General features: G+C 44.3%; 1 protein-coding gene and 1 long non-coding RNA gene across 3 annotated transcripts in view; one reads left to right on the top strand and one right to left on the bottom strand.

The window, feature by feature from the left end:
* Positions 1 to 708, bottom strand: part of Prdm6 (PR/SET domain 6) — a 108,041-nt gene extending 107,333 nt beyond the window's left edge. The window contains exon 1 of the mRNA XM_004854480.4: positions 42 to 708. The gene's annotated coding sequence lies outside the window, so the exon portion shown is untranslated. The remainder of the gene's footprint in view (positions 1 to 41) is intronic.
* The window catches only part of LOC101720577 (uncharacterized), a 43,707-nt gene that overhangs the window by 1,297 nt on the left and 28,716 nt on the right, over positions 1 to 13,694 (top strand). For both annotated transcript variants that reach the window (XR_205660.4, XR_015438810.1), the window contains exon 2: positions 3,797 to 3,980. This is a non-coding gene — a long non-coding RNA (uncharacterized LOC101720577). The remainder of the gene's footprint in view (positions 1 to 3,796; positions 3,981 to 13,694) is intronic.

Genomic DNA, 13,694 nt, shown 5'->3' with positions numbered 1-13,694 from the left:
TCACAACCGGGACTCTCAGCCCAGGACGAGCTCCACTCTACCTCCAACTCCGGGCCGCCGGCTGTGCGTGTGTGCTTGCGCGCGTGTCGGCGAGCGGGGCAGTGTGCTTCCCGGTGCGCTACATGCTTTGGAGGCCAGGGGGTGAGCCTCCGCGATCGGCCAGCCCGGAGCCCTCTGGGGATGCGAGCCGAGGACGCGAGAGCAGCGCCGCCGAGCACGGGACCCCAGCAAGACCCTGGCCAGACGCGCCTCAGTGCTGCGCCGCTGGGCAGCCGCCGCCTCCCGGCTCCTCAGCTTCGCTCTGGCAACCTCCGGGTTGGACACGTGGGTTTTACGACAGCACAAAACACAAGTGTGTGTGTGCGTGTGTGTGGTGTGTGGAGAGAGCGAGGAGTCGGTGGGGGAGGAGGCAGGAGGCCGACCAGAGGAACGGAGGGGAGGGGAGAGGGAAGAAGGAAGTTCTGAGTGGGCTGGCCCCACTACAGCCGGTGCGCCTTCGCGCGCTCAAATCCTTCTCTGCTCTCCACCCCCCGCGTTTCTGGCGTGACGGCTCCTGCTTGCCTGTTGTGTCTTTCCTTGGTTTATCCGGCTGAGTGCCTGGATCCTGAACGCAATGGAAATACAGAAACCAGAATGCATCTCTGCGTGCGCTCGAGTGTTTGCGCCGGACCAGCGGGCACTCTGCAGGGCGAGCAGATCTGATCCCGGACCGAGTTTGTGCTTTATCCTGGCTGGGTTTGGAGTGCTGCTGGGTGCCAGAGTCGACTCTCTCGCCAGGCAACCTCTAACATAAATCCTCTTGGGGAAAAAAGCTAGGGGCGGACTGAGCGCTGGAGCGAATCCCTCCCTCGATCTGCTGCCGAGGAGTCAGGCGTGGCGGAGCTGGAAGGCCGGGGGAGAGGGTCTCTAAAGAGCAGCTCGTCGGGGCGGGATCCAAGCATGGCCGGGCAGGGCAGCGGCTGCAGTGGAGTCCGAACACCCCAGGGCTCAGGCAACGCGCCCTCTGGGGTGTCTTCCTAAGGGGCCCTTCCCTCCTTGTAGGCAACGGGAGCCAAGTAGCCAGAGCTTGTCTGGTGGGCACTGGCGAGGCTGTTTGCCTTCTGCAGCCCGGGCTGGTCCTGGAGGTCAAGCGTAGGTTTCTCTTCCCCAGACCCGGTATTCGGAGATGCAGAGGGGGCCCGTAGCCCCACCCCGCTGTACCTTCCCAGAACTTTGGGCCGCAGCCCTCTTCGGTGCAAGTTCTGGCATCCACAAATCAGGCACCTGGCATTAGTGGTACTGGGAGTAGAGGACACCGACAGGCTGTGTGAAACTGACAGACTCGGCGCTTCCCCCTTGCCAGAATTCTGTCCACACCTCAGAGAAGAGAAGGCATTTATCTTTTTCCAAACAAACCAATTAATTTAGCACTCGCCACTCTGAAAATTTAATAGTCATTTTTTTCTGGTATCTGCTCGTTTCTTTTTCTCTTCCCACCGCTCATTTTATCCAAGCATGGGAAACGGGGTGTTTGGACTTTTTCCGGGCCTCACGCATGATGCCTGGATGCTAGTTGGAACAGAGTTGGACCAAAAATGTTTTCACTAGCGTCCGTGTGACAAGGTCATCCGTCATCCCTGGATAGATTGATAGCACCCAGGTCTAAGGCAAACACGAGGGGAAACCCACGGCTCTGTAGACTCCAAAGATGATCCAGAGGTCTTCGCAGACTTCAGACTTCGGACGACTCCCTCGGGAAGGGAGGGTGGAGGTCCAGGCCCCTTTCAGTCACTGCTTGCAGAGCTGCCTAAGGATAGCTGCTGGGCCGCGGGCGAAGGAGCAAACGCTTGCGCACCTTTTTCGCTCATTGCTGAGACATCAGGACCCTTCTCTGTTGGCTGGGAGAGGCAGGGCGAACCCAGGATGAGGTCTGGACTCCAAAGCAGCGGCCCTGTTGCCTCCTTTTTGTTTCTGCCCCAAACCGGATGGCTATTTCCAAGCGCCTAGTCTCTAGGGCTTGAAGTCCCAAAGAATCTCTCCCCACGCCTTCTCCCACTAGAAAGTCTTGGGGGTTTGATGTGCTACTGGCCTTCTGAGGCCTCGTGCTGCCCACCCTCTGGGAATGTGTGTGTGTGTGTGTGTGTGTGTGTTTCTCATCATAGCACAATTAGCTGACTAGCTAGTGAGAGTTGTAGATGTGCCAGGTGGAATTGGCACTTTATATACATTCATTTTCCTAATAGCCATTTGGGGAAAGCATTAGCATGAATCCCCCCATCATGGAAGGGGACCACTGTGGTACAGACGGGCTCAGTAGGTTGCCTAAGATCACAAAGGAGTGACCGAGAGGCAGATTCAAACCCTGCCAGGGGAGGTACCAGGTGCACCTTCGTACCCATCCTAGTCAAACTCCACCCTCATTCCATCCAGACTGGTGACAGAGATGACAAGGAGTATCCCAGGAGACTTGTGGCTTGCTTGGGGGCGAGGGAGTAAACAAAATATTAAAGGCCCCCTCTCCCTCCAGGCCTATAATTGGAATGTCTGATCTGATAGATTCGATCAGCAGCCCCAGGCACACCTAAGGGGCGAGAAGACTGGACCTGAGGTCCCTGAGGGTACAGGGGACTTTGTAAAGGAGACCGGCAGAATTAGAGAGACTGCCCAGGAAGCCTGGTAGAGGAGGGAAGGTCTGCAGGGCAGTGCCTCAGAAGTCTGAGTCTCCCCACACACACAGGGCCACCACTTGGGGCTAGCAGAGGCAAAGGCCAGTGCAACCTCACACCTTGGGCTAGCACTGTGAGTGCGGTGTGGGAAGGATGGCTGAGAACGAGCACCTCACCCCATAACCTGGGCCACTGGGTCACCGTACCTTTGTGTGTTGCTGGGTGACTAGAAGGTGAACTGCAAGGATATGCCCCCTCAATCCACGCCTCTCCTCCTCAGTACTTACTATACCATGGAAACAAATCACTTCGACCACTTAGGAAGCGATCAAACCTTTATAAAAATCCATTGCTCCCAAATCGATGGGTGAATATTTGCTGGGAATTTGTTCCAGAGGAATAAATAAGGAGCATGAGTGTATTAAATGTAAACGGGGGACACAGTGGTGTTTTTCTTCATTGATTAATGACCTCTAAAATGAAACAAGTGGGAAGAGGAGTCAAGATCAATAAATTAACTACCCAAATTCATCATTTGCTCGAGCATTTCTTCCCCGAAAATTATCCTTACGAAGCCCATTGTGCCCTTAGCTGGGAGAAGAACAGAACCAGAAGCCAGAGCAGGAAAAGAGAAAGGAAAAGGCAGGAAAACAAGATGGAGATCTGTCCAGGACACCCTCGGTCTAATTTCGTTTGACATACAATTAGAAAGTTTGCCTTTCATATTAATTATTTTTCCTGGTGGGGGAGGGACAAATGGAGGTTGCTGTTGACAGGACTCCAATAAAGGATTCAGCAGCTCTCTCTGCCCTCGGTGCTCGGGTTTGTAGGTTTAAGGTCACGGGTGGCTGAGTTAATAATTCATTAATATAGACATTTATTCAGAAAGGTTCTCAGAGACCCACTCTCCCTTCCTCCCAGAGATTTATTTTCCTGATAAATAGATTGAGGGGGTGTTGGGTTGCAGGTGAAAAGGAGGAGGGAGGAGAAAAGGGAAAATGGAGAGGCTGGTTACAGCTGGGAGGAATATTTACTTAGCCACACTAGGGGACAGGTCCCTTTAGCCTGCCATCAAAAACTTGGTTGAAAATGTGGCATGCAGACACCACAGAGAGTCTGGTTTTCAGTGATCCTTTCTCCTGTTTCTACAGACTTTCATTTGCTGTTCAGAAGCTCCTTTCCAACGTGATTTAGAACCTGATGACCTTGAAATGCAAGCAAAGAGGGGAAAGCTCTGGACTGAAGCACCCCACCCCACCCCCACAGCTCCCCAGGGAGGAGCTGCAAACTTGCTCAAACCTGGAACCTGAAGGAATGTCCTCTTGGAAGGAAGAGGTGATTTCTAGTGGACACTTCAGTCCTCAGAAATGGGGCTCTGGGGGAATTACAAAACAAAATAACACGAAAAGTCTAGGTCCTTAAATTTACAGCTTAGACGGAAGGAAACTGAAATGAAACAATAAATGAGTAATCATCAGATAGTGACAAGTGCTTTGGAAAGCAATAAAGGATAACACAGGTGAGGATGATACCACTGCACATCCACTGCACAGAGAATGCTTTTCCTAGAAGGTAAAATTTGAATAGACTTAAAGCAAGAAGATGCCAATTTTGTGCCCAGAGTGTGGCATTAGGTTCCCTAGCCTATGGCCCAGAAGCTAAAGCAGTACAAGGGGTCTCCCCTGAAAAGCCTTCAAGGCCCTCTCTGTCAAGGTTCTGTCTCTTCAGTTGGCTATGCTGGCTTCCACACTTATGATGCCGTGAGCTATTTAATATCTTTTCAACAATCCACTCACCATCACATCAGTTGGCATCATCTCTGTTACTGCTGACTTAGACTCTGACATTGACCCACCTCAAACTGTCTGGTTCTCAGTTTCTTCAAAGGTCAAATGACAGGGTGGGACTAATGTGGCTTTCTACCCTAAACTTTGTATGAGGTACCTGCCAAATTCTGACCTCAATCTTTCCTATGCTTTACACTCCATCTCCATCCAGGATGCTGTGAATCTAAGATGTCTGGTGTGTGAAATGTATTGAATAACTGAAAATAAGAAAATCTACTCCATTTGTTTTAATCACTGCAGTCTTCCCATTGATCCCTTTGCATCTTCACTTCTTTGTTCTCAGTTATAGAAACCAGTGCCAGCCACTGGAAAGAAAGGGATTGAGGATTGAAGTGGGCGAGGTGGAAAGCACTTTTCAGTTTAGCTGGAGGAAGCAGCTCTTTCCTCAGATGACACAGCAGGAGCCTGCCACTCAGCCACACACCCTCCTCTTGGGCATGGGCAGTTTAGCTCTCCTCCTGTCACTCAGGACTGGGAAGGCCAGCTCCTCACTTTGCTGGGTCAAAGATGGCCTGTGGGAGTGAGACCAAGCTCAGACTGTTTCTGAGCACTCTTTCATCCCTGCTGGACTGAGCAGACAGCACCTGCTCACTTCACTTGAAATGCAGCAGAAACTCCTGTTGCCTTCACCTAGGTCACCCAACAGCTGTCACTCACACAATGCCTCTCAGCCACCCCAGGCCTGATTTGGATTTGACCTGCTGACCTTGAGGTGAAAGGCTCCACAGTCCATCACCAGTCCCTGCAGCCAGTTGATTCTCCCAGGAAAGCCTCTAAATATATCATTCCTTTTCCAGGGAAATCAGCCACTATTATTTGCAAAGGCACTCTGAGTTTAAAACATATCTGTGGCAGTTCAGTCCCATTAAGATTTAATGAATAGCCAATGAGTGAGCATGAAACAGCTGCTCTTTTTTTTAAAAAGTCTTGATAAGACAAGGAAAAGTAAAGTAATTTAACTATTCCTTCGGATACTCAAGGATTCCCTTCTCTATCTTCTTCCCATCCACCTTTCCCCAGGAATTTAGTCTTCCATTTTTCCAAGAGTTTGTAAGAATAGACAAACCTAACCAGTCTTATCTACAAATTGACAGCAATACATAATATCTAATGAGCAGCTATGGTATGGAAGAGACTGTTAATGGGAAACTTTGAGAATAATAGCTCCTTTGAAGTTCTCCTGGCAAAAGCCACCTTGTTGTAAGACAGCCCACTTTTGGTAACCAGATTGTTGCCTAAATTAGTTGAAGCCTGTAGGCCTTAAGTTATAATCAGAATGAGGCAAGTACATTATAGTGCATCTGTTTGAAATTAGGAACATATACCATGGTTGATTCACATTCTGAAGGTTGGTGGTTCCTGGTATATGGTGGGTTCCCCTGTGTGCCTGGCAACAATCTCAAGCCAGGACAGCTTCCAGTTACCCCCATAAATGAGGGGCCCCTGCGGCTTTCTCCACAGTCCAGCCTGAGGAAACAAGACCCCGGCTGTCACAGGCACTCTTACATACCCCCGCAGGTACCCTGGCATGCTTGTCTGCTCTCCATGACACACTCTGCTGGCTGGATTAGTGTCCTCACCTCCCCTGAGTTAGAACAACACTATGGCTTATTTTAAAGCACTGTTTTGGTAGTTTATGTTTTCTGAGTCTGACTTTCTCAGTAAAGAAAAAAGCATATTCTCAGTTTCCTTTTTGGAATCGGAAAACTTGTCTTTAGATCTAAAGACACTATACAGATTGCTGTGTAGAAAACCAAGAGTGTACATTTTGATCCCTGCCTCCAATGATTTCATACTATGGAAGTGCTTCAGAGACCTAGCTTTCCCTTTCCAGCCTCCAGGCTCTGGAGCCTGTAAGTGGCCTAAGAGTTCAGAAAACAAAGCCATCACTTTAGGAGATAGTCAAGCAAACCTTCACAAATGAGGTGGGTTGCAAAGATTTTCTGCATTCAAGTGGGCAGAGAGGAACTGAAAGGGGGATGCCTGAGCAAAGGCACATGGACAGGCCCCTACACATAATCTGGGAGCCTCAGGGGACTTTTCTTCCTTTATTCATGAAAATAAGTAACTGGCTGGCAACTCTGGAAGAGTGAGGCCACTAAAAGTGAGGTCTTCTTGGGGGCCCTTAAATTGTGTTCCATAGATTTAGAATGATGCTTTTATGAGACTGTCTTAATCTAGAATATGCTCAGATTTAATCTGGGGGCCAACTCACAGTTCAGATGATTAAAAACCAGTTGGAGGGTCCAGGGTGAAGCTATCCATCAGCACAGCAGGAAGTGTGTGGATTGCGAGCTGGTAAGCGTGGCAATGCCATTCCCTGGCTCTGGAGAGCACACGCTATGGTTTTCTACCCTGGTGTTGTTGTTGTTGTTGTTTGTTTGTTTGTTTTTGTTTTTGCAGCAGAGGAGGAATTGAACCCAGGACCTTCAGCTCCAATATGGACCTTTACCCCTAGTGCTTTATAGTTTTTAAGTTTGAGGTAGAGTCTCACTAAGTTGCTAAGTTGCCCAGGCAGAGCTGGAACTTGGGATCCTCTTGCCTCAGCCTCCTCAAGTGCTAAGGTTAAAGGCATGCATGTACCACACTCAGCCTGACCTTGTCTTTTTAAACTGTAAAGAACTATTCATGCATGCGGGGGGTGGGGGGTCAGTGAATAAAACTGAGAATTTCAAAAGATTAGTGATCCAAAATAGTGTAAGAAAATGTTTTAGAATAAGCAAATCTATTTTTCCCCAAAGATCCTTACAAACTAACTATATATGATTACTCTCCTTTAAGAAGGAAAAAAAAAATTGCCGAAAAGCAACTTAAGATTCTTGAGACACAAAGAAAAAAAATCACTTTTACAATAATCACTTTTGCTGGGGATTTAGCTCAGTGGCACCATCGCCTGCCTTGCAAGCACAAGGTCCTGAGTTCGATCCCTGGCACCAAAAAAAAAAAAAAAAAAGCAAAACAATGATCACTTGTACACATTATATTGACTGCCAGATTCTCAAGGAGAATTTAGAAAGCCAATATATAATCATATAATATATTCTAATCTTAGGGGGAGGAGGTGGTACCAGGAACTGAACCCAGGGAACACTCAGCTACACCTCAGCCATTTTTATTTTTTAAATTTTGAGACAGTCTTGCTAATTTGCTCAGGCTAGCCTTGAACTTAAAATCCTTCTGACTCAGCCTTCTGAGTAGCTGGAATTACAATTGTGTGCCAGCACTCTTAGCACATTTTTATAATTAAGTAATTGACAAGAACATTGTTTGAAAAATTAACATTCTGAAAATTCAGTGGTTAACAATTTGACTTTTCAAAAAGTTGCTAAGTTTGACAATATTTTGAGCATTTCCCTTCTTGTCTGTCCACATTGGCAAGCATCTTCAACTGGAACATATGTTTGGGTGGACAAGTATTTTATTTGGCAGAAACCTAATAGTTTAAGTATAGATTTCAAAATCAAATGTTTGCTCCATAAGCAAATGTTTTCAAACAGAAGCATTTCTCACAGTTGTTTCCTCAAAACAAATGTTTGTCTTGGAGCCAACAGAGAAAGCCAAGCATTTCTCTAAACAACTTCTGCAGCACTGTTCACCACTGTTCTGCCACCTTCAAGATTTCCTATTGGTCACATTTTTTACAGATCTCCATGGGCTGCTTAATAGGGCTAGTCCCAAAAAGTACTTTTTAAAGATGAGTGCAAACATTTCAAAATGATTTTTTTCTTGGTATAAATGGATTGGAAGTACATGTATATGTAGAAATACTGCATTTCATTTGTGTAGACAACCGTCTTATTTTTGCTAGGATTATTTGCATTATTTTCATTTCCAGATGCAGAGTTATGAAAGGGGATGATAGGAGCCCATCCACTACCTTCTCTTGATGACAAGGAAAAAAGATCAAGTAGGGGTGACTCTATGAATAGGTGACTATGTGTACATGTATTTGTGTGAAGATGGATAATCACTGTGATTTTCTAAGAGGTGTCTTTAGAATCAGGGAAATGGTCTAGCTATATTACTGAGGACTCTTTCAAATGCAGGTGACAAATTAAACTGGTCTCAAGTTTTTTTTAAAAAAAGGATTTGATGGTTGTGGGTTTCAGGTATATCTAGATGGATTCAGGAGTTCAAACATGGTCATGAAGCCTCAGTGTTTCTGTTTGTGTGTTGGTGTCTTAGTTACTTTTCTCGTTGCTGAGACAAAATACTTGACACCCAAAGTTAAAGGAGGAAAGGTGTATTTAGCTCAGAGTTTACAGAGGTTTCAGTTCATAATTGGCTGGCTCCAAGGCAAGATGGTGTGGCAGAGAGACATTGCAGAGGAGAAACAGTTCATGGCAGGCAGAAGGCAGCAAGCAGCAAGTGATAAGCAGTGACCCTCTTTCTGTCCCTTATCCAGAGTACCCACCCTTAGGATGAGTAGTACTTACACCCAGGGAGGGGCAGCCTTAATCTTAGCATTGTACCATGAATCAATCCCAGCATTACATCCTTGATCCCAGCATCACCCACTCAAGATCCAGCCACCACAGAAAATCTCTACCTTTGACTGAATGAGGCTTTGGGGGGATATCTAGACACAAGTCATAACTGTTGGTTTTGTATCCTTTGTGCTGAATTTAATCTCAGGAAGAATCTTCTAATATTTTTCTAGATTGCAATTTCAGATAAATGATCACTTGTTTCCTAATTGTTCCAACAAAAATTGAAATTGAGTATTAACAGACCCATTTTTATGGGTCACCAACCTAGCCCTGATAATGAAGCATATAAGATATATTGACTAGTCAGTCCTGGACCTTATTCCTAACCAAGCCATAGAGACTTGGATTGGGACAGTAATAGTTTTCAAAGAAAAATCAGGTGCTATTACTAAAAGAGTAGGGATGAATGTTGAACACATAAATAGCAGGGGTTACCTTGTGCATGTTCATGGCTACAGTTCCCTTCTTGTAAGGAATATTGCTTTCGACATACTTACTCACAGAGAATCTCTATTCATTTCTTGGGACAATGAGCACCAATTCTTGGTCTTCTGTCCTGAAACCACCATTAAAGAGCAGAGCCTTTACTAGTAATTTTGGCTCCTAGGGCAAATAATCTTGTGGCAGTAATAGTTAACTGACCCAAGTTACATCTCCATCCTTCTCTTTGCTGTTTATATTCTAGTGTTGGTTTAGAAGTGGTCAGTGAGGTAAGTAGAAATCCTTGGGTGAAGAGTCTAAGAAAACTTTGAAAAAGAGATAGTTTCTGCTGCCATGCCCTTTAGACTTTTGGCTTTTGATTTTTGCCCCACCTCCCTTCTTCCATCTTGGAGTATAAACATAATTGGAGGTGCAGAAGCCATCTTACAATGCTGAAGAAGGGTATATGCTAAAGATGGAAAACTCCAGAATATAGGAATAGCCCAGGTCCTTTTTAAGGCACTGAGCTACAGTCTATCCTGAGTCTTCTTAAACAAGACAGAATAACCCTTTTCTTGCCATTGAAGGCAATCTTAACCATCATACAAAGCTCCAAATCATCTGTGTAATTCATAACATAGTTTTATAGAAATATTTTATTAGTTACACACCCTACTTGGTGGCTTTATATTTTAATTATTCTAATAGGTGCTAAACTCATGATTTCTATTCACTTAGAGGCTTATACTGTCAACTAGCAGTGTTGTTAGACATACAATATGAGTTGTGACCAAAATATATGGTGAGTGTTTCAATTTTTTTTTAAATTGTTATAAAAAACATATTGCCATTTTTCCCCCTCAAAATATTTCCCCTTGGTTTGAACACACTTAGCCCTTTATTCTTGACACCTTTTGAAGCAGTTCTGGAAGTCCTTCATCATGAAGGTGTTATGTCTAGATGTCCCCCCAAATCCTCATATGCACATAGGTGGGGCTTTGGGGAGGTGACTGGATCATGCAGGATGATGCTCATAGATTTGTCCACTGATGAGTTTATGGCTAAATGTGATGTTGAGAGGTGAAGCCTGGTTGGAGGAGGAGGTGGGCCACTCAGGGCGTGGCCTGGAAGAGTCTATCTTCCTCCTTGTTTGATTGCTTTCTGTGCTTCTTGCTGCCATGAGCTATTTATCATCTGCCATGCCACCCTGCCTTGGAACCAGCAGACTATAGACTGAATCCTCTAAAAACTGTAAGCCAAAATAGACCTTTCCTCTTCTAAGTTGTGGGTGTCCAAAAGTAAGCAGGACAAATCTCTACAACGTATGATGAAAGATACAGTCAATGCTGCTGCTGAGGCCTATCCTATAGAAGGGCAAATGTAAAAAAAAATTATGATGTGTCGTCATTCACCTTATTCATCAGATCTGGTACCACATGACTTCTGGCTCTTCCCCCAAATCAAAATGACCGTGAAAAGTAAACTTTTTTAATCAACTCAGGACATCAGGGTAGCTACGACAGTGCAACTAAAGACATGAGAAAGGATTTCTAGAACTGTTTCAGAAAGTGGCAAGAATTATGAGATAAATATCTTTGAAGTGGAGGATATATTTTGAGGAGGATTAATGGCAATGTATCTTTTACTATAATACATTTAAAAATATTTTTAACATTCACCATATTTTTCTATCACACCTTCTACATGCCCTGACATAACTCTAAGTCAAGGCATTTGGGTTCACACTTGATTTTAATACTTAAATTAATAGCTGTGTGACATTAGGCAAATTGCTTAACATTTCTGTAGTCCAAGGAGTTCATCTGTAAATCTCTAAGGTTATGAGCATTCAATATGTCGATCCTGAAAAATATTTAGGACATACAAATACTGAATATGTGTTATATCTTATACACATCACTGCATATATCTTATGTACACACTAACTTACCATTTTGTGCTTCCTACATTCTGGTGTCCTGGAGGTAATCCACTTGACATCTTGCACAGCAAGGAACACATGGCATGTTGACTCAGATGGTTAATTGTTCCAGTACCTTGCCTTTTTTTCTCTTCCATATTCATAGGGCAGGAAAAATTGGCTCCAAGGATAACTAGCACTTCCAAAATTATGTCATTAGTTTACTTATTCAACTCTGACTCAACAATAGGGTCGATTATATTTGTACCTCTAAATGGTTATAAATCACAATCCTACTCATAGATAGACCAGTATTGTGAGGCCAATTAATGTGCCATCTCCAAGTTCCCACTGGCCATATGCCCTCATCCTTTGACTTTCAAGTTGACTCTAGTCTCGATTCACAAATGACATAATCTTGTGTGGAAAATCCTAAGGAATTCACACAATAACTATTAAAACTAATACATTTTAAAAATAGAATCAACTGAGTTTAGATAGGTTGCAGGATAGAAGATCAATATACAAAAATCAATTGCTTATTCTAAGTTTTGGTTTGAGGTCCCTTCTCCCTGTCCTATTCTTGCCAAAAGTTCCATCTTTCAGGATTCTGCCTAAATTCTGCTGCCTCAGGTCACCCCACTGTTTCTGCTCACCTTTCCTGTAACTCCTATTGGTCATGCTACTTGGATCACTTTTTTTGGCACTGACATTCTGAACTGCTATGTACTCCACTCAACTCTGAAATATGTGCTATATTTATCTCTCATTAAATCATAAGGTTCTAGAGAACAGAGACTTAGCTTTATTTTCATATGTTACTCAGTAACCTAACATGCTGTTAGACAAAAAGAAGCCCTCATCAAATACTTACTGAATCACTGTTGAATGAATGAATGCATTAGGGAATGAATGGATTAATGAGGGCATAAATAAATAAATATACATACAAATAAATGAATTGGCCTCAATTTCAATCACATGGAGGCTTATCAGAGGCAAAACCCAGAGTCAAAGTCAGCTGGTGACTCATGATGCTTACTGATCATTGCAGGAGCAGAGGTTGGGGCTGGTAACCTGGAGAGTTTGAGTTCACCTCCTGTCTGTTTCAACAGCGAGCTTTCACAATCCCTGCCTAATATTCAGAGCTTATACTCTTTCACGATGCCAATCGTAAACAGCTACAAACTTAATTATGTCACGAGTTAGGAGCTGTCTATACTAAATTCTTCTTGATGTGGGGGTCTTTGCCCCAAGCACCCACATAGCTCTCACATAGCCCTCTGACTTGCTGAACTACAACTTTAAAAAGAGTTCTTCCAATGAAGGAAGGAAAATTAAAAGATTCCTTCTCTCAAATAAAATGACCTGATAAAATTACCACATCACTGTTATCTCTTTCAGGACTTCCTTATGGCCTAATAATTCCCATTAAGATCTTGTAAGCACAAGTCAAAAGTGTGTGGTCTATTTTCTCTTTAATAAGAAATGCCAGTAAACATCTGTGGACTGGCAGAATGCACTCATATCTCACATAGGAGCAGCACTGAGACATTCTAAATGAGCCCCATTGAGTGTAATCACGGGGCCAAGAAATCTAAGTTTAAAACATTACATGATCTAATCTGCACAGAGAAAAGAATCAGGAACTTGGTTGGTCCTAGCAGAGTACCGAATAATCTGAGAAATCAATCAAATTAATTTTCAACCACAGGGCTTTTGTGAATTCCAAGAGGAATGCAGAGTTTAGAAATAACATCAGCTCTTGGCAAAATGGAGGAAATTTTCACTTATTAAATATACTAAGTTACTAAATTTCTGAGTCAAAATGAGCAAACATACGTATTTGGAAAGGAAATGTTTCCTAGCTGAATGTTAGCATATTGGAGTGTAGTGAGAAATGGGGTAGATCAGAGAAGACAGAGATCTAATGAGAAAAGAAAGGAGTAGTGACAAGGAATACAGAATTCCTCTCACTTTTTGGAGGAAACAGAATGCCAGGAGCAAGGTAACTACCTTGTACTTGCCATGTCTGTGGCCTACAGTGTGAGAGGTTCATTACCAGCCATGTAACACACAGATGTATCATTTGGGACCAGTATGCTGGCCACAGTTAATTTGACCAGGAATGGGGGCCTACTCCACCACAGCTATCTACACATGACTAGGTGGCCTTGCCCAAGATCTCTCCTAGAGACAAACTGTGCAAGTGGGGGACTGGCTGACGAATTGCACCTTTTCCCTTGGGCGGAGTGATTTTGGGATAGAGCCTTTGGGTTTTTGGGACTCTTAGAGCAGGTTCTTTGGGAAGAGAAAACAAGAAGGTGAGTCACTTCATAGTAGCACAGTGGAGAAGAAGGAATTGAAAGAT

Source organism: Heterocephalus glaber, unplaced genomic scaffold, assembly GCF_053883595.1.
Source record: "Heterocephalus glaber isolate CG9 unplaced genomic scaffold, H.glaber_assembly_v1.0 deba00001463, whole genome shotgun sequence".
Taxonomy (NCBI): domain Eukaryota; kingdom Metazoa; phylum Chordata; class Mammalia; order Rodentia; family Bathyergidae; genus Heterocephalus; species Heterocephalus glaber.
This window is presented reverse-complemented; position numbering and strand designations above follow the sequence as displayed.